At 50.8% G+C, this 27,557-nt stretch overlaps 1 protein-coding gene across 3 annotated transcripts in view; it reads right to left on the minus strand.

Annotated features, from left to right (window-relative positions):
- Positions 1–27,557, minus strand: part of CACNA2D3 (calcium voltage-gated channel auxiliary subunit alpha2delta 3) — an 806,557-nt gene that overhangs the window by 467,049 nt on the left and 311,951 nt on the right. The gene's annotated exons all lie outside the window — the stretch shown is intronic.

Here is a 27,557-nt window from a genome sequence, read left to right on the forward strand (position 1 = left end):
CTAATATGTCCAAAATAATGCTCTGACCTCTTTCCCACCCATCTTTCTCCTGGAAAACCAACAGTATCACTGTTTTAAATTTCCGTTGTGATTAGTCTGGGCCTCATCCAGGGTCACACATTTCATTAGCTGCGCTGTCTCTTTCGTCTCCTTGAATTCAGGACAGCTCCTCAGTCTTTCTCTGTCTCTCAGGACCCTGGTGCCCCCTTCCCAGGTAGTCCTGGGAGGGTGACTTGAGACACTTGTCTAACAGGGCCCAGAAGAGCCCTGGCTCGTGGGTAGATTCCTGGTGCTGCCATAACAAACTACAACTAACTGGGTGGCTGTAAGCAACAGCATTTTCTTCTCCCACAGTTCCTGAGCCAGGAGTCTCAAATCGTGTCGGTAGAGCTGGCTCTGTCTGGAGGTTCTGAAGGAGAAACTGTCCCATGTCCTTCTTCTACCTCCTGGTGGTTGCTGGCAATCCTTGGCATTCCTGGGCTCCTCTATGCATAACTCTAACTCTACCTCTGTGTGCAGGGTCTTCCTCTCTGTGTCTCTGTGTGCCTCTCTCTCTCTCTCTCTCTCTCTCTCTCTCTCTCTCTCTCTCTCTCTTATTGATTTCAGAGAGGAAGAGAGAGGGAGAGAGAGAAACATCAATGATGAGAATGAATCATTGACTGGTTGCCTCCTGCATATCCCCTACTAGGGATTGAGCCTGCAATCCGGGCATGAGCCCTGACCAGGAATCAAACCATGGCCTCTGGTTCATAGGTCGATGCTCAACCACTGAGCCACCTCAGCCGCACCTTCCTCTCTTCTAAGGCTACTTGTCATTGGATTTAGGTGCCACCCTAAAATCTAGTAAAATCTCATCCTGAGGTCCTTAATGAATTACATCAGCAAAAACTCTATTTCCAAATAAGGCCACTGCCTGAGATTCTGAGTGAACATGAATTTCTGAGGGAAACATTATTCAACCACTACAATGTCCTTCAATTTATTTTTTTAAATGGATATTTTTGGCCAATAATATAGATTATTGTTATGAGTCCTGCTATACAATTTCTCACATTAACTTAATATGAAACAGCAGGAGCAGGTAAAAAGGACCATTTTATGTCTTAGAATAGCATCGAACAAACTCAAAACACCCATTGTAGGGGGAGATGATGGCAAATTTAATTGAGTTTTACATTTGCTATTTCAATTATAGAGACGACTCAGCAGCAGCTCCACAGTTCCCTGCTGTTTCTCACTCCGGGTGAAAATGTACCATCATCAGTCTGCTACGAGCAAAGAAACATAAACACTTTGGTCCAGGAAGGCATCAAGGGTTTGATGCTGCTTCTGAATTAGATGCTCTTGTAAGAGATCATTATTTCCAAGAACTGCCAAGACGCTCGCTCTGCCTCGCAGGCCCAGGGGAACGGACAACTGCCACTTGTTCAATAGCCCGCTGCCACTTGATTAGAGAACGAGATGAGGTTTGCTTTGCAGGATTAGTTCTCTGCAGAAATCCACCAGTGGGGAGACACCAACTCATCTGCAAACTGGGCCAGTGGTGACGTCACTCCGACCATCAGATTTCAAGCTGAGTAACATGAACAGAGGTCCATCCCTCCAGCACAGCCCCTGAGCCTGCTCCACGCTGGTTTTCACACCTGGTCCTGAGATGCCCGGCCACAGACTGGACGACTCTTAGATTGCTCCCCAACACACCTCATTGGTCTTCAAGGTTAAACCTTTTCCTTTCTTAGCAATTTCCTTAACCAGGCAAAGGAGGCCCCCTCTTGCTCACAATTTCTGAGATGCCTGCCCCACCCTCCAGGCTACCAATTTTGAAAAGACAAAGCTTTGGAAAGCGAGGCAAGTATTTAAAGCATGCACACACTTAACCTCGCACCATCATACATGTGTCAAATTGGATTGGGATTTCTGGTCTGAGAAGCCAAAGCAGAGGGAGGGAAAGAGACTCGAGCGTCCAGATGGAAACAGGTGAACTCTGTACAAATGCGCTGGGAGCAAAGGAACGCATTTAGCATGCACTTGTATCTCACACACACACTCTCACACCCTCAAACTACAACAGACTGTACACGATATTGATGACCCTGGAAAAGGTCCATACACTGTTCACCAGTTTTTATTTGAATAAGAATTAACACAAGAAAAGAGAAAAGCTGGCTCAATTTTAAAAACACACCTCCCTAAACATAAGGAGACTGGCCACGTGTGCAGCGCTTTCTGTTTGCCTGGCGAAGCACATTCCGTGTTTTGGCTCACTTACTCCTCTGTAACATCGGTCCTCTGTGCACATTTACAAATGTGGACACGGGGGCACTAGAGAGCTTAATGTGCACAAGGAGACGCCTTTGCAGGTAGCGGAACCTGAACACAGTCAACAGGCACTGAGCACTCAGGATGTGCCAGGACATCCATGCATAGCAACACATTCGATTCTCAAAACAACTCTAGGGGGAGTAAGGACATCATCCCCATTTTACAGATGGGGAAGCTCAGGCTCACCCGATAGCTCTTCTTGGCCACATTTATGGACAAAAACCACAGCAAAATGAAAATAATCAAATCACCGGGTCACATTCCCGAAAGTTCTAACTAAAAACAAATTCACAGCGACAGCATGTGAACCCTTTGGGTCCCAATAAGCAAATGAAGCGACAGCCTTGAGAGGCGGGCCTCGGATCCCCCACACGCGGGTGCGCCTGGAACAGAGCCAGATGGAGGGCCCTGGGGATCCTGCGCATCTTGGTGTGACGCCCAGGGGGATGGAAACAGAGCAGCGCGGGATGGCAGCGCATCTCTCAGACACGGGCCTCGTCTGTGAGGAGGAGACAGTCTTCCCTGGAGGGAGCAGCGACGAACAGCAGAAACTTGGCCTCCTCTCTCCCTGCTCCCCTGGACCCTCAGATCCCTTTTGCAATGTCAGAGGCGGGTCATAGATCCGCTCTGGAGGCTGCCATCACCACCAGCCTGCTCTCTTTCCTTACCTGGGGGAGGACTCCTTTACTGATGACTGAGGGCTCCTTAAAGGGAAGCTGAGAGGAAGGGGAAGAAAGCGATGGAGAAAAAAGAAAACTGTCGAGTGTCCTGGGAGTGCATACGTAGTGGGGTGGTATTTGATTCACAGATGGGTGCGTTGAGATGAGTGCCCACCACACCACCAGATACGGCTCTAAGGCAAGCATCATGGGTGCCAGAGGGCAGCTCACAGTGAGGACAGTGGCAGTGCAGCAGGGGCTTCAATCATCTGAAAGGCCAGGGAGGCGAAGTGACCTGTCCAACACCAGTTCTCAGCAGGTCACCCCCAGACTTTACTTCCCAGGTGGACAAAGGGTGGTCACGTAGCTTGGGGGGAGGGGGCATGCCTGGGTGGGATGTTACAGTACATGTGGAGGGCACGGCCCCGTCCTGGGCTTGGTCATAGAGAAGGCGTGGGTGCCCTTCACCACAGACCTCTGCACCAACAGGGACGTCACTGCAGGTACTGACCCAGGCCAGACAAAGAGTCCGAGGTGCTGCCCCCCAGCTCAGTTTCCTCACCCCCGCCATCAGCAGCCGCCATGCCTTCCACGTGCTCCCCGTCACAGTCTGCTCCAGCGCTGCCTCACTGTGGGAAGCAGGGGCCTCGCATCAAACCAGCCAAGTTTAAATGCCCACTTCACTGGCCAAGTGCGCTTGAAGCTGTTCCTACCTGTGGGAGCCGGCCTGAATCCCTGCAACACAGGGATACTGTGTCCTCTTCCCACGGTGACCATGAGGACCCGGGCGGCCTCAGGAAGGGTGCTCACAGAGACCTGCCTCCCCAAACATGCCTGCTGCTTTACTCTCCCACCTCTGAGCTGGGCTCAGGAACGGCCTACACTCCCTGTGGGAATGACTGCCATACATTTACCCTCCTAGTGGGAGAGGCCGCTGAGGGCGGAGATGGTTGCCTGGGACAGGGCTGCGGAGGAGACACGGGAAAAGCGGAGTGGAGATGGGTCAAGTTCGGCTGCGTGGCCCAGGCTAGCATCTTCCCCAGGAAGAGTCAGTCAAGGCCTGACCCCTGGGCAGCCCTTGTCCGGCTGTGGGGAAGCCCTGACCTCAGCCTCGGGCGGCAGAGCACGTCCTTGGGAGCCTGGCCCTGTGAGTTGCTGCTATCACTGCCCCATGTGCTGTCCCCATCAGAGCTAAGACTCAGCCCAGGAGCCAGGCCGCCCTGTCCACGTGCCCGGGACACCGGCAGATTCTCCCAAAGCCTCTTCATTTCTCGTGACCGTGGACTCTGGAAGGTGCTCGGAGACTCCAGAGCCCAGGCTGCAAAGGCTGGAGGGGGCAGGGAGGGAGCCCAGGGACCCCTGGGCTGAGTGCTTCCAACCAGTTACCCAGAAGCCCCTGAGTCATTGTAATTTAGGCATGCCTGTGTGTTTACTTGTTTATTTTCCTTCTCCCTACGAGGCTGGCAACTCCACGAGTCCGAGAAGCACGTGATGAGACCTCCCAGTGCACAGGGAGACTGCAGCTCCGCACTGTCCGGCTCTGGCACACAGACAAAGGAGGGCGGGGCCGAGGCCCGCTCGCTCAAGGAGCCACTTTTCCATGTGGCAAGTGCGTTGCTTATCTAGACACAGACGGAGGCCACAGTGCCAGTCAGCTCCCTGTGGTTCTTGGCCCACAAAACCGAAGGAATGACAGCACACAAGAGGGGCGGGGGGTGACCCCCGTTGCGGAGCCAAATCGAGATGGCAGCTAAGCAGTTTTCTGGCCTGCAGCTCTACTCTGAGCGCGGGCAGAGCCCCTCTCCTCGTCCTCGTCAGAACCCAGGAGCAGCTGGGAGCTGCCTCAGGATGGCCTGACGATAAGGGGCCTCCCACCCTCTCCTTCCAGGAAGATCCCCAGGCATTTGGGCCAGGACTCAGCTTCGCTGTGGCTCAAGCCTTTGCCTAAGCCATCAATTTGGATACAGGGCAAAGTGCCCAGAGCTCCCTGGCAGGATGGTCCCTGCAAGTGAATGGCACATGGTAAGTATTCAATAAATGGTTGTTAACAAGTGATTCCTATGCGGTGGTGCCATCAACACCCTCGTTTTACAGAGGGCAGGGGAGGACAGGGTGGAGGGCGATGGGATCCCCCAAGGTCATGCAGCGTGGCAACGAGGGAGTGAAGATTTAACCACACCCTCAAGCACCAGAGCCACTTCTTTCCCACCACGTGCTGGGCCTCTGCGCTGGGAGCCAGAGCGTGGGGTTCCAGGACGAGGGAACCCTGATCTCTCACATGGCCAGTTCATGACCTCTTCACAGGTGCTCATCCACACACAGCATCCATCTCTCCAGGTGGCTGTGCTGTCTGCCCCTCCGTCGCTCCGTCTCTCTCCGCCTCAGTTTGTCATTAAGATGAGGATAACAATACTGAACTGCCACAGTTGGAGGAAGATGATTGCTATTGTCAAGTCATGCCATTTACTGGGCATTTAGTAACACATGCCTGGCTCTTCGGGGGCTAGTACTACGTCTCCCTCACCAAGCCATGGTGATGACGGCCCCACCGCACAGGCGAGTGAGGTTAAGTGGCGTTGCCAAAGTTACAGGTGCTGGGCACCTGTGAGCACTCAATGCAGAGCTCCAACCACCTACCCTCAGCCGGCTCACAGAGCAGCAGCCACGTGAGCAAGGAGACAGGAGTGGCAGGGGGACACACTGCTCATCACTGGTCTGCTGACAGGCTGGGGTCTGGAGGAGTTGCAATCAGCAGAGTGTGGATGATCCCTAGTGGTTGACTCCAAACTGTCCTGGAAAATTTCCTGCTTGCTCTCTGCACATCTCAGTTCATACCCACATGGAGAGTGGTCCAGCTCAACCAAATACACTTCCAAATACTCCCACACCGTCTTTAAAAAGAAATGTGCACTGCAGAAAATCCAGAAAGGGACAGGGGGACACTTAAAACCACCCTAATCTGATGAGCAGGCTAACACTGGGACATGCCCAAGCCCGCTGCATGCAACGGTGCCCTCAGTGCACGTAACTGCCCACATCAACTCTGTGACCTTTCTAGGACTAGAGGGAGGGGCTGAAAACTGGGTGTTTTAATGACTTTTTTCTGCTCAAGGGACATTCACGCGGAAAGCCCACATTATGAGATGGAATACATACAGCTCAGCCGCCGACGCTCCCAAGTAAATAGCTCTGAGCAGTGACATCTCCAAGAGATTCTCTGGAAGTTGGAACTTCTAATTTTCCAACAAATAACCTTTTAGTCCCTTTCATTTGGCCGTTCTACCTGCTGGCCACTTCATCTGTTCTCTAGACAAGAATGCGTTCAGAGCTGACACTGACAAATTGGCCAGCAAAGGTCTGCTCACACCAGGCATTACTCAGCATCCTGACAGCTGACCTGTCCACCCGCTTCTATTCTTAGCAGGTCAGTGAGGCCTGACACGAATCCTGGCTGAGCCAGTTCACCAGCTCACACATCCTATATTCTCTCCACAAACACTCAGCAGCACAAAATGGAATCTCTATAATTATTCATAACTAGACGCCCTTGGCTTGGGCTGTGGGGATTGGTCCAAAACCGGCTCTCCGACATCCCCCGAGGGTCCTGGATTGCAAGAGGGCAGTTCTCAGGTGATGTACCCAGGAATTGGGCTCCCTTCTCTCTGGTTCCAGGTGCATCACCCAAGAACTGCAGCTGCCAAGTCACCACAGCTCAGCTGCTCCTGCACTGAGTGTCTGCCCCCTGGTGGTCAGTGCGCATCATAGCTACTGGTCGAACAGTGGAACAGTCACTTAGGCTTTTATATACATAAATGTGAAGCTACCGATACTATTTCCCCAACAACAGCAATGATCAGAAATGTCGAGCAAGGAAGGTGGCAGCAGCCTACAACAAAGGAAGCACCAGGGCCAGAGAGTAAAACAGAAGTTACATCTTAACTTTTAATCCCCAGAAAGCCCACACTTGAAACATTCACACTGTTATAATGAAAAAACAAATATATATGTTTTTGTGGAATAGAATTTTAAAGTTCTGAATCAAGAAGGCAACAGGAAGTGAGCATTATAACACAGGCAGGCACTAAATATTTGTTTGTTCACTTAAATCTTTCTTAGAACTTAACTCAATCACTGTTTGAAAGCAGCAATTCTCACATTTTAAATCGCACCTGAGTCAATTGGAGGAGTTGTAAATCGCAGATTCTCTGCCCCTTGAGCCCGCCACCTCCCTGCTTGAGCCCAGAGTACCTGATTCAACAGACCAGAAAAGGCCCGAGACACTTTCATTTCTAACAAGTTCCCAGATGAGGCTGATGGCTGCCTTTCTGGGACCGCAGCCTGAGAAACACTGTTCCAGGTATGGGAATGCAGCAGAGACAAACCGCAGCCCCACTCTCTGGGGCTTACATTCTATCAGAGTGATAACAATTAAGCATAGGATAATTTAATTAGTGGCAAAATGATCATTCCTACCGTGAAAAAATGAAGTAAAAAAGAATTGGGGATAATGGAGGAAGAAGGAGTCGTTTTTTAAAAGATAGTCAGACAAGGCATTTCTGAGGAGGTGACCCTCAAACAGTGAATAAAACAGAAGTTACATCTTAATGATGTATGAATAGAGGAGAAGCCATGCAAAATCAGAGGGAAAGGCATTCCAGGCAAAAGGGGCATCTCACGGGAAGAACCCCATGAGCCTGGCGTGCCCCAGAACAGCAAGGCCAGCCTTAACAGAGCAGAAGAAAAGGGGAGGGGATGAGGTCTGAGTCGGCGGGAGGGCAGGGCAGATTGAGAAAAATGTTACCAATGGGGAAGTGATGTGAGCTGATTCGTGTTATAAAAAGAACCCCTTGGCTATGGTGAGGTGTGGAGACTACAATGGAAGCAAGAAGACCAGTCAGTGAGGAGGCAAGTAGAGATGGCAGCTTGGACCACCAGCTTCAGTGGTCACCAGCAGACCAGGCAGGGAGGGTGGAGATGGAAGGCGTCCTGCAGGGAGGCCAACACAGTCCCTGTGGGATGTGTGTGTGAGAGTGTGTGTGTGTGAGGAGGGGGTGGGGGGGCCTCCAGGATGACCATTGTTTTGTCTTCCTTTTATTGGGGGTGGGGGACAGCAGCTGGAGATAAAATTTTTTGGAAACATTCTCCAACTGACAGAAAAGTTGCAAGACTAAAAACAGCATGAAGACCACCTATCCACCTTTCTAGATTCTCCCACTTTTAACACTTTATCCCATTTGTTTCAACCTTTGCACACTCTACACACACACACACACACACACACACACACGCACAATTTTCTGTTCCCAGCCACTTGAGAACAAGCCACCCACACCACAGCCCTTCCTCCTAAAATTCCTCAGAACCACAGTGTCTCAGGCTGTATGTCCAGTTGTACCTGTGCAGCTTCTCGTTCCAGTAGTCATGACACAGCTCAACAGAAAACACAGCAGCCCATGCCACGCCCTAGCTAGGAGCCAGCACACCCGGACAGCGCAAGAGAGGCAGGAGCCCTGCGTGCATGGCCCCAGTGAGCTGTGTGAGAGCTGGAAGAGGGCCCGCAGGCTTCGGGAGGCTTTCGGGAACCTGGCAGAGCCCCCAGTGAGGCTTGGTGGCTTTGAAAGAGGACAGGATTTAGTCGGACATGACCAGATTAGGGGCGGGCAGTCTGCATAGACCATGACAAGAAAATGGGTCTGGAATACACAGTGACAGACAGAAGGCGACCCTGTGCTGGCAGGAACTGGATGGCAGGTGTAGAAATGAGGTCAGAGAGGCAGGGTGGGCACATCAGAGAGAAAGGCACTGACAGCCGCCCAAGGACAAGCTGTGACAGGGGGCAGCTCTGGGTCTGCTGGTCTCAGGCCCTGACCACCTGCGGAGGGGTTTTAGGTTTTGAACAGGAAACTTGACCTGACGCTTTCCGTGACAAATTTCCTTTTCTTGCCAATGTTGCAAATGTCTAATATTATCTCCTCTGCCTCAGAATTCTCTTGTCAGGGTCCCACCCAAGCAATTCAAGCTCCTCAGTGACCAATCCTTCTGCCCTTGAGCAATGAGATCTGACGCTCCCCACTTGGACTTCACAGAAATGCCTCCACTTGGCTTCTCTTGAACTCCGTAGGCCACTCTCCTCCAAATGTCATTGCCAGAGCCTAGCGCCAGGGCCAGAGATGAGCTTCCTCACTGCAGTGGGTCAATGCAGGAATGATCAGAAGTTCTGCTTGCACAGAGCGGGGGTGGGGGGGGGCCAAGAAGAAGTCTTCTGAGGGTGTAGAGGCAGCCCAAAACAAGACCGAAATGAGAGGAACTACTGCCATTTTTTGGATTAAATAGTACTTTTCAATTTGTCACTTAAGGGAGTTATGACACCCATCCATCACACACCCTTATCCAAGAAGCAATTGGGCCAAGAGTACCTATAACTAGGAAGCCCTGAAACTCCCAAGCTGAGTGTATCCCCCACGGGTGTCAGAGGTGACAATCTATAGCCAGCAGGTATGTAAACATCCTCTTCTGGAAGGTACCGGATGCAGGAATCAGAATCGGACCAAGGGCTAGAGCGTGTCATCTGGGAACACCACAGCCAAGACAGCACAGTCTTTCAGGTGTCCATTTCCTATGAAGGACTTCACAGTCAGGCAATACTGCATGTGGTTGAGTATATAAAAAAGCTGTGTGACCCTGGGCAAGTTACTCCATGTCTCTGAACTCCATCCTTCACCTATAAAATTATGATCTAAAAAACAGCTGAACTTCATAGAATTGCTGTGAAGATTAAAGATGTACATTTAAAACACTTAGGTTAGAGCATCATATGTTCTTCAAAAACGTTACTATTACACTAGTTGAGTTCTACTTTTCTACCCTACTTTGAAGACACAGTAAGATAATCAACTACAAGAATGTGGTCCTTTTTTTACTTTAAGCTCAAAATTTACCAATCCAAACAATAATTAGAGTTTCATTATTACATGATATGTTGTTATATTATGTGTTATAATATTTATATGCTTTACTGTGTTACTCATTTAACCCTCACTACAACCTTCTGGTGTAGGAATCATTCTCATCCCCATTTTACAAATCAAGAAACTAATCCAGCCATAGCCAGTTAGGCTCAGTGGATAGAGCGTTGGCCCACAGACTGAAGGGTCCCGGGTTCGATTCCGGTCAAGGGCACATACCTTGGTTGCAGGTTCCCTGGCCCTAGCTGGGGTGCATGCAGGAGGCAACCAATCAATGTATCTTTCTCAAATAGATGTTTCTCTCTGTCTCTCCCTCTCCCTTCCACTCTCTCTAAAAGTGGAAAAGGATCGTTGAGTAAGGATTAACAACATCAAAAAAAGAAACTAATAGATAAGTGACATTGGGCCCAAGGGCTATGACTCACACCCAAATCCATGCTCCCATTCATTTGCACTGATAGCCTTCATCCCGTCTGCACACCCCAACCTCCTGGGGCTTTCCAAGCCCAACCATGTCTCAGACTCCGCCTTCCCAGAGGGTGTTCAGGCAGCACCCCGAGAGCTTCCACTTTTACCACCAGAGCATGAGGAGCTCCTCAGACTTGCTCCACAGTGCAACTGGCAAAGCTATTTTTAAAACAATCAAAGTTTCTAGAAATGGTCCTAAGGATACACTGCAAGTAAAGAAACACTTATTCAATCGACTTTACTAAATGTCAGTCAGAAAAGCAGAAGTCTATTGTATTTGAACCAAGACCTGCTTCCTCCCTCTCCCTTCCCAGCTCAACCAGACAGAAACTTGGCTCTGGACTGGTACAGCCAAGAACTCAGGCTCTCTCCCCACACTGGCAGCTGCGGGGCATTCATCCCAGAGGGCTAAGACACCGGTATTTTTCATCCTTCCACCGGCTACCTGTCACATGAAATCTTGCTTGAAATCATTAGTCACCACGGACATGTACATCAAAACCACAATGAAATATTATTTCCTGCCCGGCTGGTGTGGCTCAGTGGTTGAGAGTTGACCTAGGAACCAGGAGGTCATGGTTCGATTCCTGGCCAGGGCACACGCCCGGGTTGCAGGCTCCATCCCTAGTGTGGGGCCTGCAAGAGGTAGCCGATTAATGATTCTCTCTCACCATTAATGTTTTTGTCTCTCCCTCTCTGAAATCAATAAAAGTATATTTTAAAAAAGAAGTAAATATTATTTCTCACAAACAAAGGTGACTATGGTTAAAAAAAGAAAAGGAAAGAACATAACAACTATTAGCAAGAATGTAGATGAATTAGAACCTTCACAGATTTCTGGTGTGAATGGACAATGGTACAACCACTTCGGGAAAAAATCTGGCCACTCCTAAAATGGTTAAACATAGAGTTGCCATATGATCCAACAGTTTCACTCCTAAGTACATACCAAATAAAAATAAAAATATATGTCCATGCAAAAACTGTTACATGAATATTTATAGCAATAATAATAGTCAAAAGGTAAAAACAGTCTAAATGTCCATTAACTGATGAATGGATAAGCAATCTGTAGTGTATGCCTACAATGGAATATTACTCAAGCATAAAAGGAATAAATACTGATGTATGCTATAATGTTAATGAAACTTTAAAATAAATTATGCTAAGTAAAATAAGCCAGTTATGGAAAAGCACATATTATATGGTTACATTTATATGAAATGTCCAGAAAAGGCAATTCTATCGAGACAGAAAGTAGACTCATGGCTGCTTAGGGCTGGGAGGGATGGGGGGTAGGTTGGTAATCCCTATAGGCTGCAGGGTTTCTTTCTGGGAGGATGAAGATGTTCTAAAATTGGCCATGATGATGCTTGCACATATCTGTGAATATATGAAAAACCATGAAATAGTACATTTAGCAGAAACTGTATGTGAATTGTATCTCCATAAAGCGGTTTTCTTTTTTTAAAAAAAGCTTGGAGTGATTTTGATCATTAAGTGGACCGAGATAAGAACCTTCGCCCCACTCTCTGGTCCCTGGAGTCTCTCCAGGTTCTCTCTGGACAGCATTTCTGGTTCCTGCACCTTATGATGCCGGCTGGGGACTGAGTCTGTGAACGGCTGTGCTCGGGCCAAACACACTGACAAATGAGCTGTGTGAAGGCCCTGCCTCCACTGCTTCTAGGACCAAACCCTGAGGCCAGTGCTCTGGCTTCTGGGCCCAGACGCCAACCTCTCAGCTCTCGGGATGAAGAGGTGCCTCTGACGAACAGTCACCTCTTCTCGGGAGCCTCGCATGATCCATGTGAGAGAAGCTGGGACTGCACGGAGGCCCGTGTGAACCATCAGCTGCTGCCCGGGTAATGAACTTCAGCCCTCCCGGGCATGTATGCAGAGGGTGACTGAACCATCAGGAATTTTACCTGTTACTTTTAGGAAACCAGCCTCCTCACAAGTTGCCATTTCAATTTCCACAGTATGGCATCCCCCCACCTAGACTTTTCATTTTTAACGCAGACACACGGAACCATAGCAGATGTGCTCACACTCCTCGCTTCTCTTCTTGAATGGCAATACCCAGGCCCCAGGTGTGCTCCCACCACTGCCCGAGGCTGGACACCTCCCAGAGGCCTTGCCTTAAGCCATTCAGTGCCAGCAGATGGTTGTACTTCTCACCAACCAAGTCAGCACTCACTCCCCGTTTAAACTCAGATCTTGGCATGTTTGACTTAGATTTCTCTCAGTTGAGCTAATGTGAACCACATCCCTCCAGAGACAACATTCTCTGCAGCAGTTTCTCCGTACTTGGCCATCCTTTGGACAGAATTGCAGGCCACAGGCCTGCGAATGGAGGATAGGAGCCCTTCTGGCACAACCTGAAAGTGCATTACGTGTCTCCCATGACTACGCTATTGATTGAGAAGAGGGGCTGCTCACAATGGGAAGAACAGACGAACTTTGCTGTCATATAGTCTGAAAAGGTGGGGGAGCTCAGAGCAGACTCTCCACTGTAGTGTTCAAATGTCTGACTCCACCGTGAATTCACCCTGGTGTGGGTCTGCTCATCTCTAGATTCTGATTCTCTGAAGAGGGCCACCCATGTCTTCCGAAGGCTGGGCAGCATGAGGGAAAGCAGGGTGAGATCCTAAGGATGGAGGGGAGTGCCCAAGGGATGGCATCTGGGCAGAAGGCTGGCTCCTTCCTGGGCAAAGTTACTATCAACACCAGGAGGCAGACCTCTACCTCACAAAGGGTCCCTGAGGAGCACCTTCTTTAGGGCAAACCCTGGGCGTGGAAGAGATGACCTTCATACAGATGAGCTGCAGAGGTGCCCGCATTCCATCTTCCACCACCTGTCAGCTCGCTGGCCCCCACACCCAGGAAGGCTCCCTAGTTCTCTAGCCTCATCCCCTGAGTCTATTTTCAGCTCCAGGTGACAGTGTATTTGTTAAGGCCTCGCATTAGCTGGTAAATGTCAATTTCAAATATTTTATGTGACTCTGAATCTGAAGGATGAAGACGGCTTTTCCTGTATAAGTAGAAGAGTAACCACCAACCCTGCCTCCTTTTTATCAACTCCAGTGAGACTTCGGAGGGAAAACCGGGTGAAAGAGAGACAAAGGGATTTCATATCTCGACAGTTGAAACAACTTCTAGTCATATTTTCTTCCGCGGACTCCTTAGAATGAGCTACATTCTAAGGGGGAAAGAAATCTGAAATTCTAGAGTGAAATGTGTCAGGATAAGAAGAGAGCATTTCTGCTGTCAGATTATCAACAATACCAGCCACAGAAATAACCCACCAGGTGATGGAGGCTGAGGGAGCCTGGCCCACACCATCTCCCACCCCTCCCCCTCTTCCCTTCCCTTTCCTTTCCTCTTCTCACTCTGCACTTCTCCCCCACACACACACACAACGCCACCAGCACCAACACCACAACTCTTCTCCATGCTCCCAGATGCTTTCTGGCCTCCATACCATGGGGATGAGGACTGATTGGCAGAGGCTCAGGAACTCATGAGGTCGACACCCAGCACGTGGAGGAGCAGGACTGGGCCCCAGGTCCACGCTCAGAACCACCAGACACACAACAGCCCTGAGCTGGCTCTGCACTCACCTGGCAAGAGTCCCCGCCCCGCCCACCAGTTTCTAACAAAGAAGTCCCTGAGACCAGGCCACTCCCTGAGGAGGATCCATCCAGCACAGCTCTAGGAGCCCACTGCCCTTCATTAGAAGGACCCCAGAAGATCCACCCCCACAATGAGGTCTCCAGGGATACAGAGCACTTCTAACCTGAGGTGCAGGTGGCTGTCCTGGTTCTCTATGCTAAGATTCCCAGGGCCACCCTAGGCTCCGCCCTCAACTCAGTGGGGTCCTGGCCCAGTGGTTCTGGGAGAGCCCAGAAGCTCCTGAGGTCTTGCCCCGAGAGTCTGGATGGAGCAGGGGGTCAAGGCAGCAGGAACACTGGGCCAAGACCAGGCAGCCACGGGGAGCATTCGGAGAGACAAGGCGGAGGGCTTGGCCCCACTGCGAGGCTCTCAGGATGCCCCTAAGAGAAGAGTTAGAGACCTTGGGGGCACAGAGAGATGCACATTTACCCACTGGGGAGGTCACTGCCAATGAGCCAATCAGACTGGCGCCAAGGGAGCACAGTGCCTTTACACCTGGCAAGCAACACTCAGGGTCTGCAAGCCATATGGCAGGTGCCAACCTACCACAATGGACAGAAACAGCAGCTCTGCAGCAGGCTCCCCTGGGACACCAGCCCTTTGGCTTCAGGGAGAGACTGGGTGGACAAGGGGCACTGGGAAGGGCCTGGGAGCAGAGGCTAGTCACCAATCACCAACCGCACACATTGCTCCAAAAATAAGCCACACCCAGCTACACCAAGGCTTTCTGGCTGGAGGCCAGACTGGCTGCAGGACGGCGGTAAGAACTAGCCTTGCCGACACTGGTAGCAGGTGAGCAGGCTGACCATGAAGTCCTTCCCTCAGTGTCAGTGAGGAGCAGCGGGCACTTCTCCCAGGCCGCTCTGGGGAGGCTCGCCTCGCACGGCAGGTAAGACAGCTGACTTTTCAGAGGGCTGGACCAGGATTCACACTCGGATGGGTAACTTAACCTCCCTGAGACTCACTCTTCCCATCTGTGAGTGGGTGAGCAACAGCAATGACAGTGCCTGATGCTTTCTTTCTGGGTCTACTAATATGTCAGTCTGTCTGTGTGTCTCTCTCTGTATGTCTCTCTGTTTTTCTCTCTGTATCTCCCTCTGTCTCTCTCTTCTCTCTCTTTCATCCAGTCTTTAAAAAATGCCCTGCGCTGAGGTGGGTAGAGTTATTCTCCCCGAGGCAGAGGGGTTCTGTATCTTGTTTGAAATCACACCACAGCTGAATAGTGGAGCCTGGATGCTAACCCAGGCCGTTTGGCTTGGGAGCCCATCCACGGCTCCACCGACCAGCAGGCGGCCAGGGAGGCCGTGGAGCTGGGGCACCTGGCGGCACCTGCCTGTCGGGCACAGCATGGCGGTGTCCCAGGGGCCCTCTGTTATCCTGGGGAGACAGGCATGTTTTAGCAGCTCTTATGCTGATACCTGCTGGGGTTGTCCCAGAAAAGAGCAAACAGAAGGAAGCTTCTATGTGAGCTAAAAAAGTGTTTCTTACACATAAAACTGAGAGCTCTAGTCTTTAGTGCTCCACCTTTCATTCAACGCAGTAGCCCCAAACTGTACTTAAAAAGCCAGTGCCTGTGGGCACATAGGAATGGTCACTCAGTCACTGGCTAGACTCCGCTCACAAAACGGAGGGAGGAGCAAGAAGGACAAAAGAAGAAAAGACCTTTTGGCCCTTCAATGCACCTGCCTCAGATCCTCTTTGAAAGAAGGGAGTAAACTGGCAAATAAGAAAAGGATAAATCAATCCCTTTGAGACAAGCAGATATTCTGTGGCAGGAGAATGTGGAAGAAGAGATGGGGAAGGAGCGTAGGCCCATGCTGCCAATCGACTGGAGAAAACCAAGGAGATCAGAACAGACAGTATGAGAACCTGTTGAAATCCAAGAGGACCTTCCAGAAAGGCTGTAAAAGCTGACAGGGCACTGAGCCCCAGTCTTTAAAGTCTGCTCTGTGCAGAACAAACCAGCCCCACCTGCTTCTGGGCACATGTCAGAAGGCCTTAACCTGGTCTACTCTATTCTTGGGGCTCCTCTACTGCCTGGGAAACCTCCCTACGGTCTCCCTAATGCTAGCCCATCACCAGCACCCCAACTGGTCCTGAGTCTGCACCCCAATAGAGAGCCCCTCATACCTCTTCGTCTGGGTTCCCGAAAGACTTGGTCCTGCAACTTCCCTCCTTCACTCTGCCTTTAACAGCAGAGAAACCCCACAGGCAAACCCACCCCAGAAAGTCTGTGAAGGACAAGGATGGTCCGCCTCCCTGCACCCAGCACTGGGCCGTGAGTCAAGCAGACCCCGGTGAGGACCCCCCTCGCGGACTCCACTGCGAGGCTCTGCTTCCAAGCTCCAGGGAGGAACCACAGATTTGGAGCTGGAAGACTTTCCCTCTGAGTCCCTCCATGTAGACTTCGATGCCTCAGTTTCTCTGAGATGTGGGTCAATCCACCTGCCAGAAGATGAAGTCACGGTGCGTTGCCTCTACCTGCCTGGAGGTATGACCGACACGTGACCCCAAGAATTGTTCTACCCCCTGAAGTGAGAGGGGAAAAGGAATCCAGTCAGAAATGAAGGAAATCACTCTCCCACTTCCCAACGGTGGAGGAATGCCAGACAGTGGCCCTGGGAGATTATAACATGGAGCTGCCATGCTGCTCAGAGAAGGATGTCTCAAAAGATAAATAAGGAAACCACAATCATTTTTGCTAGAAACCCACCCGAAGTAAGGGAGGCATGGGCTTTAGGCATTTGAGGGGGCACTGAGCAGAGAATACAGCTGAGAGTGGGTGTCCTGTCCCCAAGGTCTACCTGTGCATCCTTCAGGTGGTGAAGATGCAACCTCTGGCCCCAACCCCTATGACTCATCACCAATGCAGGCCAGGCTTGAAGAGGGGCCTGCGACAGGCAGTCACGCCACGGGGACTGACTGGGGCACATCCTCATCGCTCAGCCCTGCGCCTCTGTCAGGCACCTCCCTCACCTCCAGAGGGTTCCTGAGGCCCAGGAACAGCTGCTTCAAAAAGCCATCACGCACGGAACCTGAGGCAATGCCAATGAGAACACAAGCAAGACGCACGGCCACCTGCCTTTGGCCTGAGAGCAGCAAACCTCACTTCTAATCGCATTTCCAGTCTGACCCCTGGAAGCACTGATCTATGTGACCCCAAGTGTAGAACATTGCTCATATTGAGGAAGGGCACCCCCATGTCTGTGACACCTGCCCACAAATGACTTGAGTATTATGGAATCGTTTTAGAGGGAACCATTTCTCCTTCCCCAGGGCCACATCACTTAGATGAAAATAACTACTGCCACCCAAGGGCACAGTATGACACTAAATGCAATCTTCAGCAGAGTCAGTGTCGGCACATAAACAACTTACTCCATGGTCCTCTGCCTCAAACAAGAGTGTGTCACCCATGCCCAACACAAGCTGAGAGGACCGTCAACTGGAAAGCCATTAGCAACTGACACACAGCTGTATTGTCTTTTACCAGCTAGCTGTGTACCTGAAACATACTTGTAGATGAGCAGCTTTTGTAAATCAAGTACTTTTATTCTTTGGTTTTTAACTCCTAAAAAGGCGTAACTTGTCCATGGGAAAACACTTAAACTGAACCGAGGGTGGAATGTAAAAAGTCCTTCAATTTCCTGTATATTCCTAGAGAAATGTTCTGCATATACACCACTTATGAATACCCTTCAAACACATGCAATGTCCTGTCTTTTCCTCGGCATCTCGGCCCCTTATTGGTGAGCATCTGAACCACTGCACTTGAGCACACTCAGGTCTCCCAGGAAATGCCTGTGCCCCCTGAGTTGCTAATGCTGCTCCTTGATAGAGCCCGCCATAATCAGGCAGGTTTGGGCAAGCTGACTCATACACTGCAATGGCTTTCTCTGGGGTACAGACATGTATTCCCTGAATATCCTGTGTACACAGTGGATCAAGAGTGGCAGATTTTACATAGCATCTCCCTCCCTTATTTCACCCCCAAAAAGTCTTTCAAGGATGCTTCCCAACACCCGTGCACTGTGACCTCTCTGCAATAGCCCCCCCTCCCACCCTGCCCCAGTCCTTGGCTATTATTTCCCACTCACCCTTCAGACGGCAGCCAAGCTCATCTTCCTCAAGAACTTGTCCTCTGGCCATGGCCACCACCACCCCCAGTTCGCCCCTGGCCCGGCTGAGCTGTTCTGGGACACAGCCTGGCGGAACCACAGCCCCCTTTCCTCTGGGTGCACCGAGCGCTCGCTGTGCGTTCACTTCCCTGTGCCTCCCCACTGGCCTGTGAGCTCCAGGAGCGCATGGCGGTGTCTTCCCATTCATCACACCTTCCTATGCTAGCGTCTAATGTCGGCACACGGGAGATGTTTTGTGAAAATCTATTAGATCAATATATGATGGTGGTGTCGAACCCAGCTCTGTGCCTGTCACCCCAGTCACTATGGTGGAGGAATTCACTTCTAAAGGCAGGGAGGCGGAGAGCCGTTTTGCACTGCAAATCATTATTCCCTTGCCTGGTACACATTCTTGTCTGGCAGGTTTGTAGGATTAAATGTGGAGGCGTCTCACCTCCAACAGAAATATCCCCAACGTGTGAGCAGCTGGTACCCACTGATATTCTGAGGCAGTTTGCTTTACATTTTTAAAAAGATTTTCTGCTGCAACATTTCTTTTGCTCAGGGGAAGAGATCGGGAGTGTTTATTTAAAAAAAAAAAAAGACTACTTTTTATTTATGATGGATTTTTACATGCTGAGAAGAAAATAGCACAATTTGACAAAAACAGGGCCTTCCATTTGCCACACGAGCAAAGTGTGTGTTCATAGGCATGACACAGCTACGTGAACACAGGCACAGCCACAGGGTGGTGGGTATGGGGCACGTAGGACACGGTACAAAGAGGCAGTATGTCTCGCTGATTCTGAAATCAAAGTGTGGGGGGTCATATGCTGACTCATCCATCTCACTGGCTGAGTCATCCTGAGCAAGTCTCTAAGCCTCCGTCTCCTCATCTGTAAAATGGGAATAACAATGGCTCCTACTTCACTGACTTGTGGGAAGGAGTATACTGTCTGAGATCATGCTTGTGCCTGCACCTAAAAAACACCGCATCAATGTTATCCAAAGGAAGAACACTGACGAGGAAGACATCCGTGGGGTCATGCCCAGGGGAGTGCTTCCAAGGAAGAGGGCTGTGTGTTCTAGGTAGAAGATTCTGTTAGCTTAGAGCAGGGGAGAGAAGAGAAGTGGCAAGAAAGACTCCCTTCATGCCCCTGCCATGACTCGTACCAGCGAACTGCTGAGGCCCCAGGACCCCCGAGAACCCTGAGTCCCTGAAAGAAGGAAAGCCAAGAGCATCATTTGGAAGCCCCACAGCAATTAACTACGACACCACGGTTCTCAGCAGCCGTGTGGCCCAGCGGTAGGACCTGAACACATGGAGGCTCCCAGGTCTGAGCATGAGGAGCAAAGGGAAGGCGGGTGAGCATCAGCATGCAGCTGCTGCAGAAGGCGCCCACGGCTTCTGACACCCGCAAGCAACTCTGGCTCCACACTGTTTTCTGTGCATTGACTGTCCAGTGGTAAACGGATTTCCAACATAGAGGAGGGAAAATAATGTCACCTGGTTCAGGGTCACACACACGCCCAGGCATAGGTCAGCCACTGTGGGGTATTCACCATCATCACTAACAAAAGTGACGCTTAGTAGGCATTTACCACATACAAGCCATGGTGCTAAAGGCTGAGCGTAGTGTGCTGTTTCATTTAATCCTCACAAACTTCCATGAGGTAGGTGCTATCATAATGTCTGCTTTACAGAGAAGCAGGCAGCATAACCTTTGTGGCGGCAAGAGTCAGCACTGAGGCAACGCATATGTCACTGGACCACACACCCTTGGACGAGCCCCATGGCTGACCTGGTGCAGCCCAGGGAGGGGGCAGAGGAGGCCTGGGGCCACCTGCAGGATCATCTGCTCACCTCCCTGGAGGCCCAGCCCCCATATCCTCAGCAAAGCTACCCCTTTCTCATTCTCAGGGCCCGGTGGCATCTCATGGCTGGCTGAGTCAGCCCGGGCAAAGAGCTTCTAGTCCTATTGTCCCCACTGCCTGCCCAGGCTGCACCACACACTGCTGTGATTTCCAGGTGCTGAAGATGGCCCCATCCTTCACCTTCCCCATCACAGCACAGATCCAAAGCAAGTGTTAAGTGGACTGCTATCTAAGCCATTAAGTACATACTGTAAATCACCTACAAATTCCGGTTCTCTACTATTAATGCGACATTTCACAAATGTAGACACACCAGGAAAACCAACAACAAATGAAAACCCCTGTTAGCAATGGTTCCAGCTCTTACATTGCCCCTCACTGTCCTGGCCCCTCCTTGTAGAATGCCCTGGCCTACATTAAGCTCCAATTGCAAGCCTCCATAATGATTTCTATTATTCTGGAAAAATAGGAAGATATTAAAAATACAAACAAATTAAGAGAACTGGAAGGCAGTATAACTTCATTAAGAATACATCTAAAACGATTGTCTTGAACAGCAAGCACACACACACAAAATCAAATTCAAATAGAAGTAGAATTGACAAACGAACAAGCAGAAATAATGATCTATTTGTGATGACCTATAGCAATATGGGAATCAGATAGTAATGTAACAATGTACGATTCCTGTACTGATGTAGGATCCAGGTGGTGACGCAGTGATGTAGGATTCAGGTGGTGATGCAGTGATGTAGGATTCAGGTGGTGATGCAGTGATGTAGGATTCAGGTGGTGATACAGTGATGTAGGATTGAGGTGCTGATGCAGTGATGTAGGATTGAGGTGGTGACGCAGTGATGTAGGATCGAGGTGGTGATGCAGTGATGTAGGATCCAGGTGGTGACGCAGTGATGTAGGATTGAGGTGGTGATGCAGTGATGTAGGATCCAGGTGGTGACGCAGTGATGTAGGATTGAGGTGGTGATGCAGTGATGTAGGATTGAGGTGGTGATGCAGTGATGTAGGATTGAGGTGGTGATGCAGTGATGTAGGATTCAGGTGGTAATGGAGTAATGTAGGATTCAGGTGGTGGTGCAGTGATGTAGGATTCAGGTGTTGACGCAGAGAGGTAGGATTGAGGTGGTAATGCAGTGATGTAGGATTCAGGTGGTGATGCAGTGATGTAGGATCCAGGTGGTGATGGAGTAATGTAGGATCCAGGTGGTATTACAGTAGTGCAGGTCCAAGGTAGGAATGTAGCAATATGAAATTCAGCTCAACAAACATCGGTGGAAACACTTCCATTCCAGCCATTCTGCCAGGTTCCCAAGGGGATGAGAAAAGCACAGCCCCTGTCTCCAAGGAAAATGATCCCCCTGCTTTCCAGGGAAAGTGAAGCCACTGCTCTGTGGGGACACCCATGAGGGGGCAGGTGCCTGCTCTGGAGAGGAGGGCTGAGACCACAGGGAGGGACAAGGTCTCTGTGGAGGAGCTGGGCTCTCAAGACAGGGGGAGTCTGGTCAGAGGAGCAGGGAGAGCAGGCTGGGGTGGAGGGAGGAGCGCAAGGGAAGGCCATTGAGAGTTGGAGTCCCGGGATCTGGTACGAAGCGGGAGGAGATGGCTGGCCAGTGAAAGAGGGCGGTGAACTGGCATCATTGTGAGAGTGTTTATACCTCACCCTGCAAAATGCTGACGGGAGGCTGAGTGTTGGGCAGGGCCAGGTCAGGAACCCACCTGGAGAGTTGAGAGATGGAAACTGGTTTGGCTTGAGGAGATGATGTGTGTCAATCAAGCACCTCCTCGTGCCAGGCTCTGTGCTGGGTGCTCAAAATAACACTTCACAACTTACAGAGGGGGAAACTGAGGCTCAGAGAGTGGAACGTTTTTCTCTGGTCTACCAGGCTGGTACTCAGAGAACTGTGATCCATGTCCAGGCTGGCTACACTCCAAAGACTCGCTGATGCTTCTGGAAAACCGGAAACAGACCTGATGGAGATGATGGGCACTGCAGGGGTCAGGCCTGAGTGAATGGGCCAGAGCAACACCGAAGTGCTTCCCAGAGGCTCAGGGGGAGGTGCAACTCTTCCCACTCGATTGTTAGGGAGCCATTCACTGAAGTCATGCATTTGAGGTTTATCTCATTTTATGTCTGGAACCCACTCTAGACCACTCAGCTGCTCAAACTGTGACTTTTTAAGCAGATATAGTTATTCTGTGACACAAAAATATAATTTTCAAACTGTAAGAGAAAAATGATGACTACTTTGGGATGACAACTGTAGAGTCCCTTCAGTGGCATTACCGTGTGTGTGTCTCACCTGTCCTGCTGTCCTCACCCTGGTGGACCGGGCTGGGAAAGTTCCCCTGGCCCAGGTGAGGCCTGCAGGTGCCAGAGGGCCCTGCACTGGGAGGGTCCTAGCATCTTCCTCTAGGGCCAGAGAAGGGTGTCAGGCCTGATCCCCATTTATGGCCATAGCACCATCACGTCCAGTGAGTGAAGGGAGACCAACGTGAAAGCATGATTCAAGCCACCTCCAAATGGTCCAGTTCAGCATTCCAGGAGAAAACAAACCATTCAGAGCCTGAATCTCTCTCTCTCTCTCTCTCAACCTCTCTCTCTCTCTCTCTCTCTCTCTCTCTCTCTACACACACACACACACACACACACACACACACACACACACACAGGCAAGGGGAAGAAAAAGAAACTTAAACACAGCATTTTTAAAGGTCCATGAGCCTTCTTACACGTCAAACAACTCTTAGAAAACATCTTAATGATTTCCGTGTAAACGAATCAGAAACATATGGATTAAATTCCCCTTAAAATATACACATGTAATTAAGGGGAAAAGTGCTTGGCAAAATGCACTTTGCATTTTATCAAACCCAACATTTGAAAAATAGGTTGAGACATCTGACAAATCCACACATACTGATCCTGCCCATCCTGATGGCAGCGCACTCTGCTCCCACAGGGCCCAGGTCCACCTCCCAGCAGCGAGCTCTGCGCCCACAGGGCCCAAGTCCACCTCCCAGCAGTGAGCTATGCGCCCACAGGACCCAGGTCCACCTCCCAGCAGCGAGCTCTGCGCCCACAGGGCCCAGGTCCACCTCCCAGCAGTGAGCTCTGCGTCCACAGGGCCCAGGTCCACCTCCCAGCAGTGAGCTCTGCGCCCACAGGGCCCAGGTCCACCTCCCAGCAGCTAGCTCTGCGCCCACAGGGCCCAGGTCCACCTCATAGACCGCTGCCCTTGCCTGGGCTTTTAGAAGAACCTACTGGACTGTAACAGACAAAATGATTCCTCTGTGATGGTGGTGATGAGTGTCCCTTTCCCTGAACCTGTTTTCATTTTCAGGGCCTGGGCCTCCACACACAGGCCAGTCTTGTCTGACGAGGTTCCCTGACAAGAAGATAAAGGGATGGCCTAGGCCAGTACTCGGCAAACTCATTAGTCAACAGAGCCAAATATCAACAGTACAACGATTGAAATTTCTTTTGAGAGCCAAATTTTTTAAACTTAAACTATATAGGTAGGTACATTGTTATTAACGTAATTAGGGTACTCCTAAGGCTTTGGAAGGGCCACACTCAAGGGGTCAAAGAGCTGCATATGGCTCGCGAGCTGCAGTTTGCTGACCAGGGGCCTACGTTGTATCCCGCAATTCATACCTCCCTATGCCTGCCGGGCAGGCCACCTGTCCCCCTGCTTTCCGTTACTGCTGGAGGAGGAGAATCAAGATGTAGAGTCACCGAAACCGGTTTAGCTCAGTGGATAGAGCGTCGGCTTGCAGACTGGAGGGTCCCAGGTTAGATTCCGGTCAAGGGCATATACCTGGGTTGTGGGCACATCCCCAGTAGAGGGTGTGCAGGAGGCAGCTGATCGATGTTTCTCTCTCATTGATGTTTCTAACTCTCTATCTCTCTCCTTTCCTCTCTGTAAAAAAATCAATAAAATATATTTCAAAAAAAAAAGATGTGGAGTTATTTCAGGTGTCTTTTCTTCATACATATCAAAGCGAAGTGTTTTAATTTGCACACTTCTTTCCTTCACTCACCTTGCAATAAATATTTATTGAGCCCCTACTATGTGCTGAGTACCATGCTGGGGCTGAGAAATCATCAGAAAACAAAACAGATTAGGTCCCTGCCCTCAGGGAGCTAATATTCTCGACGGAGGTTGCTCTCTGGGGCCCAGGCCCGAGAGCCCTCACCTTAGTCATCCAACAGGCCAGGCACCATTCCTCTCCCCCGGGTTTTCTCATTCTGTGTCCTGGATTCCTTCCCTCCCTCTGTCCTCTCCTTCAGTGTGGATGGGACCAGCGCACACCTGTTCCAGCACACACCTGTTCTCAGGAAAGCTGCCGATCAGATGGTACCAGGCCCCAACGCTTCCATGATCTTCTGATGGCTCTCGCAGCCTCTCACCACCTGGCCAGCCCTCCCGGGCCCCATAGTTACCTTTCTGACTCCCATAGAGGGGCGGATGCTCCTGCTGCAGCCGCTGGGGGCCAGCCCATCCTTACTCCCTCCACAGCCTCCCCGACACCCCACTTCCTCACTCTCAGAGTCCCTGCCCCACACTCGCCCACATGGATACCTGCTCATAGTTTAGTCTTTCCGTGGGACACACTTCACTACCAATGACTCCCTGCCTGCCTGTCTCCTCCCCTCTTCATCTCAGGAAGGCCAGGACCAGGTCAGCGCCGCACTCTGCTTTCACAACTCCTGTCACGCTGGTCATACCTTGCTCAGTACTGTCTTCCCCCACTGCTCGAGGCAGGGCCCATGTCTGTCCTAGTCATGGATGGATCTCTAGAGCTTGGCACAGACAATGTCTGATGAATGAATGAAGGATGGAAAGCACAAACGAAGGAACAGATGACATACTGCACTGAGACAACATGTAGTTTGTTCTCTCTGCTCTCTCCCCCTTTCTCTTCCAGGCCAGTAGTCAGAGCCTCTGTAGTTCTTGCTCCCAGGATGTTTGTAGGGTTGACATGTGCGAGCTACATAAGTCAGAAGCTCTCCCCAGCGAGTGTGGGCATCTCAACTTAGTGCAGTTATTGGGCGGGGAGCCGTGGTGTGCAAAGGAGAGGAGGCAGTGGGAAGCCAGAGGGACATGACACTAGAGATGGACCTGGGGTCTCACTAGAGCAGAACCTGTCCCCACCTCCTAACAGTGCCAGGAACGTTTAAGATCCAGAAGGAAGGCGGGCAATGGACCTGCAGGGGTGAAACCTAAGGCCTGGGGTCTCAGCCTGTGCAAATCTTCCCAGTCCCCAAGGTGACCTGAGAGTAGCCGAGGGGATCCTGAGGGACCAGGTGCCTATTCTCTCGGACCTCACGCCCAGAGAGGCAGCTGAGTGAGTGGGACTTGTCACCCCCAGCTTGGCACAGCGCTTCCCACACACAGCAGCTCCCAAGCAAGTCTCAAACCGTGTGCACCCCCGGGGTCCAAGCTGCCCCGTGGGAGAGAGTGACCCAGCATTGGTTCCTTTGTGGGGAGTAAGATTCCTAGCCCAGGAGCATCACAGCCAGGGACCAAGCTCTGAGCATGTGTGTTGAGTACATGTCATCAAAAACTGGATCGGAGCTGGAGGGTCCTTTAAACATAAAATACATCTCTGCAGCTTGAAAAGAAAAAAGACGGTTTGGGGCTGGTTTGAATTAGGTAGAATGGAGACAGGAATTTTCCTGAAGCCCCTCCCCTGGGCAGCTCCGCGCTGCCTAGCAGACTAGACAAGGGATAGAGCGTGACTGACCCCACTGCCGGGGACCAGTGAATCTGGGTGGGGGCGATAGGCAGACCCCACAGCGCTGCTGAGAATGACTTTAAACATCATCACCTACCTCCACAGCTCAAGTGAAGCTCCCACAGGGCCCACGTCCGCCTCATAGACCGCTGCCCTTGCCTGGGCTTTTAGAATTCGCCTGGCGAGACTCAGAGCCACCACCACGGCCTGTGTGATCAGTGGCAGTGCTGGCCCCTCATTGTGCTGTTGCCCCCGAAAGGTACAATTATGCCTTTAAAGCTTACGGTGCAATTAAATCTCTCTCCATAATGGTGCTAATGGCTCCAGCAACCTTGAAGCAGCTGTCATATTTTAAAAGATCGTTCTGAATTGTTTTATATCTGAAATTGCTCTGTAAAATCTTGTTAATTTTTCATCTTCAGTTGAGTGTGTATTTAATGCTAAGAGGATGGCTTTCTTCCAGGCACGATGCACAAAGGGGCCTTCCTATCTCGCTGACAAGACCGTCCTAGAGGACTCAGTCCTACCAGAGACGTGAGCTCAGCCCCTCAGGCTCGGGTGCTCAGGAATCTCCCTCTAAGGAAGAATCCAAACTGAAGATTAGGTCACATGGCCCAGCCCAGAGCCCAGCAGCGGTGGTTCAGACTGACATCACTTTCTCCAGGAGGAAGAGAGAAAATGGCAAATGTGTGGCTGCCACATGAGCGAGTGGCAGGGCCCCTCCTTGGCACTCCCACTGTCGCTGGCGTTCCATAAAGGTGACCGCTAACTAATGATCTCATTACCTATTTGTTCCCCAAGTACAGTGTGAACCCCTCAGGAGAGAGGCTGCGTTTGCTTCACCATGTGGTGCCCCAAAACCATGGGAATAATTCACGAATGGAGTCCTGCCCCCACTGAGGATTAAGGATGGGTAACAGGTTAACAAGGAAAGGAAGACATCAGGTATCCAGCCACAAAGAACAGCCGCGAGAGGCATGCTTCAGAGACAGTGAGGAGGAGGTTCTTTAATCACTGACCAGCCTTTGTAAACAGGGACCTAGGACAATTTAGAAATGCAACTCATGGTCATGTTGTTTCCCAATAATAGTGATGGCACTATGACTGAGCACTTTCATGAGTCGCTGTTGTGCGAAGGCTGCACCCACATTGTTTTACAGTCTCACAATGTCCCTCTGAGGGAGCTGGCATCCTCATCCCAGAGGGAAACTGAGGCTGAGGATCCAGCGAGGGGAGGAGCAGGAATCAAACCCACAGCCTTCTCTGGACCACCGCGCGACTGTAGGTGAATCGGAGCTGGGTGGGTGATGGCCACTGGCCCCTGATATTTTTGAAACCACAATGGTAGGCAGCAGGGCAGAATTTTACTTTGAAGATGCCATCATTTTCTGAAGTATTTTTCTGAGGGAATGGCTCTTTTTTAGGAGCCTCCCAGGTGTGACAAAGCAGAGCAAAACCCAACTCAGTGATGGTGACGATGACAAGGGCAACATCATTAACGTAAGCTTTTATTCACACCCTCTGTTAAGTCCTCACAGCCACCCCATGAGGTAGACACAGTTATTATCCACATTCTATGGAAGAGGAAACTAAGGTCTCAGGAGAGATGGTGGTGCACTCAAGGTCACAGCCATTCAGAGGTGAAACCCAGGGTCTAACCAGAGTCCATCTGCTGCCAGAGCCCAGTCCTTGGCCAAGATAATCCCAACCCCAATGGGCAT

The sequence above is a fragment of the Myotis daubentonii genome, chromosome 14, assembly GCF_963259705.1.
Source record: "Myotis daubentonii chromosome 14, mMyoDau2.1, whole genome shotgun sequence".
In the NCBI taxonomy this organism is placed as follows: Eukaryota; Metazoa; Chordata; class Mammalia; order Chiroptera; family Vespertilionidae; genus Myotis; species Myotis daubentonii.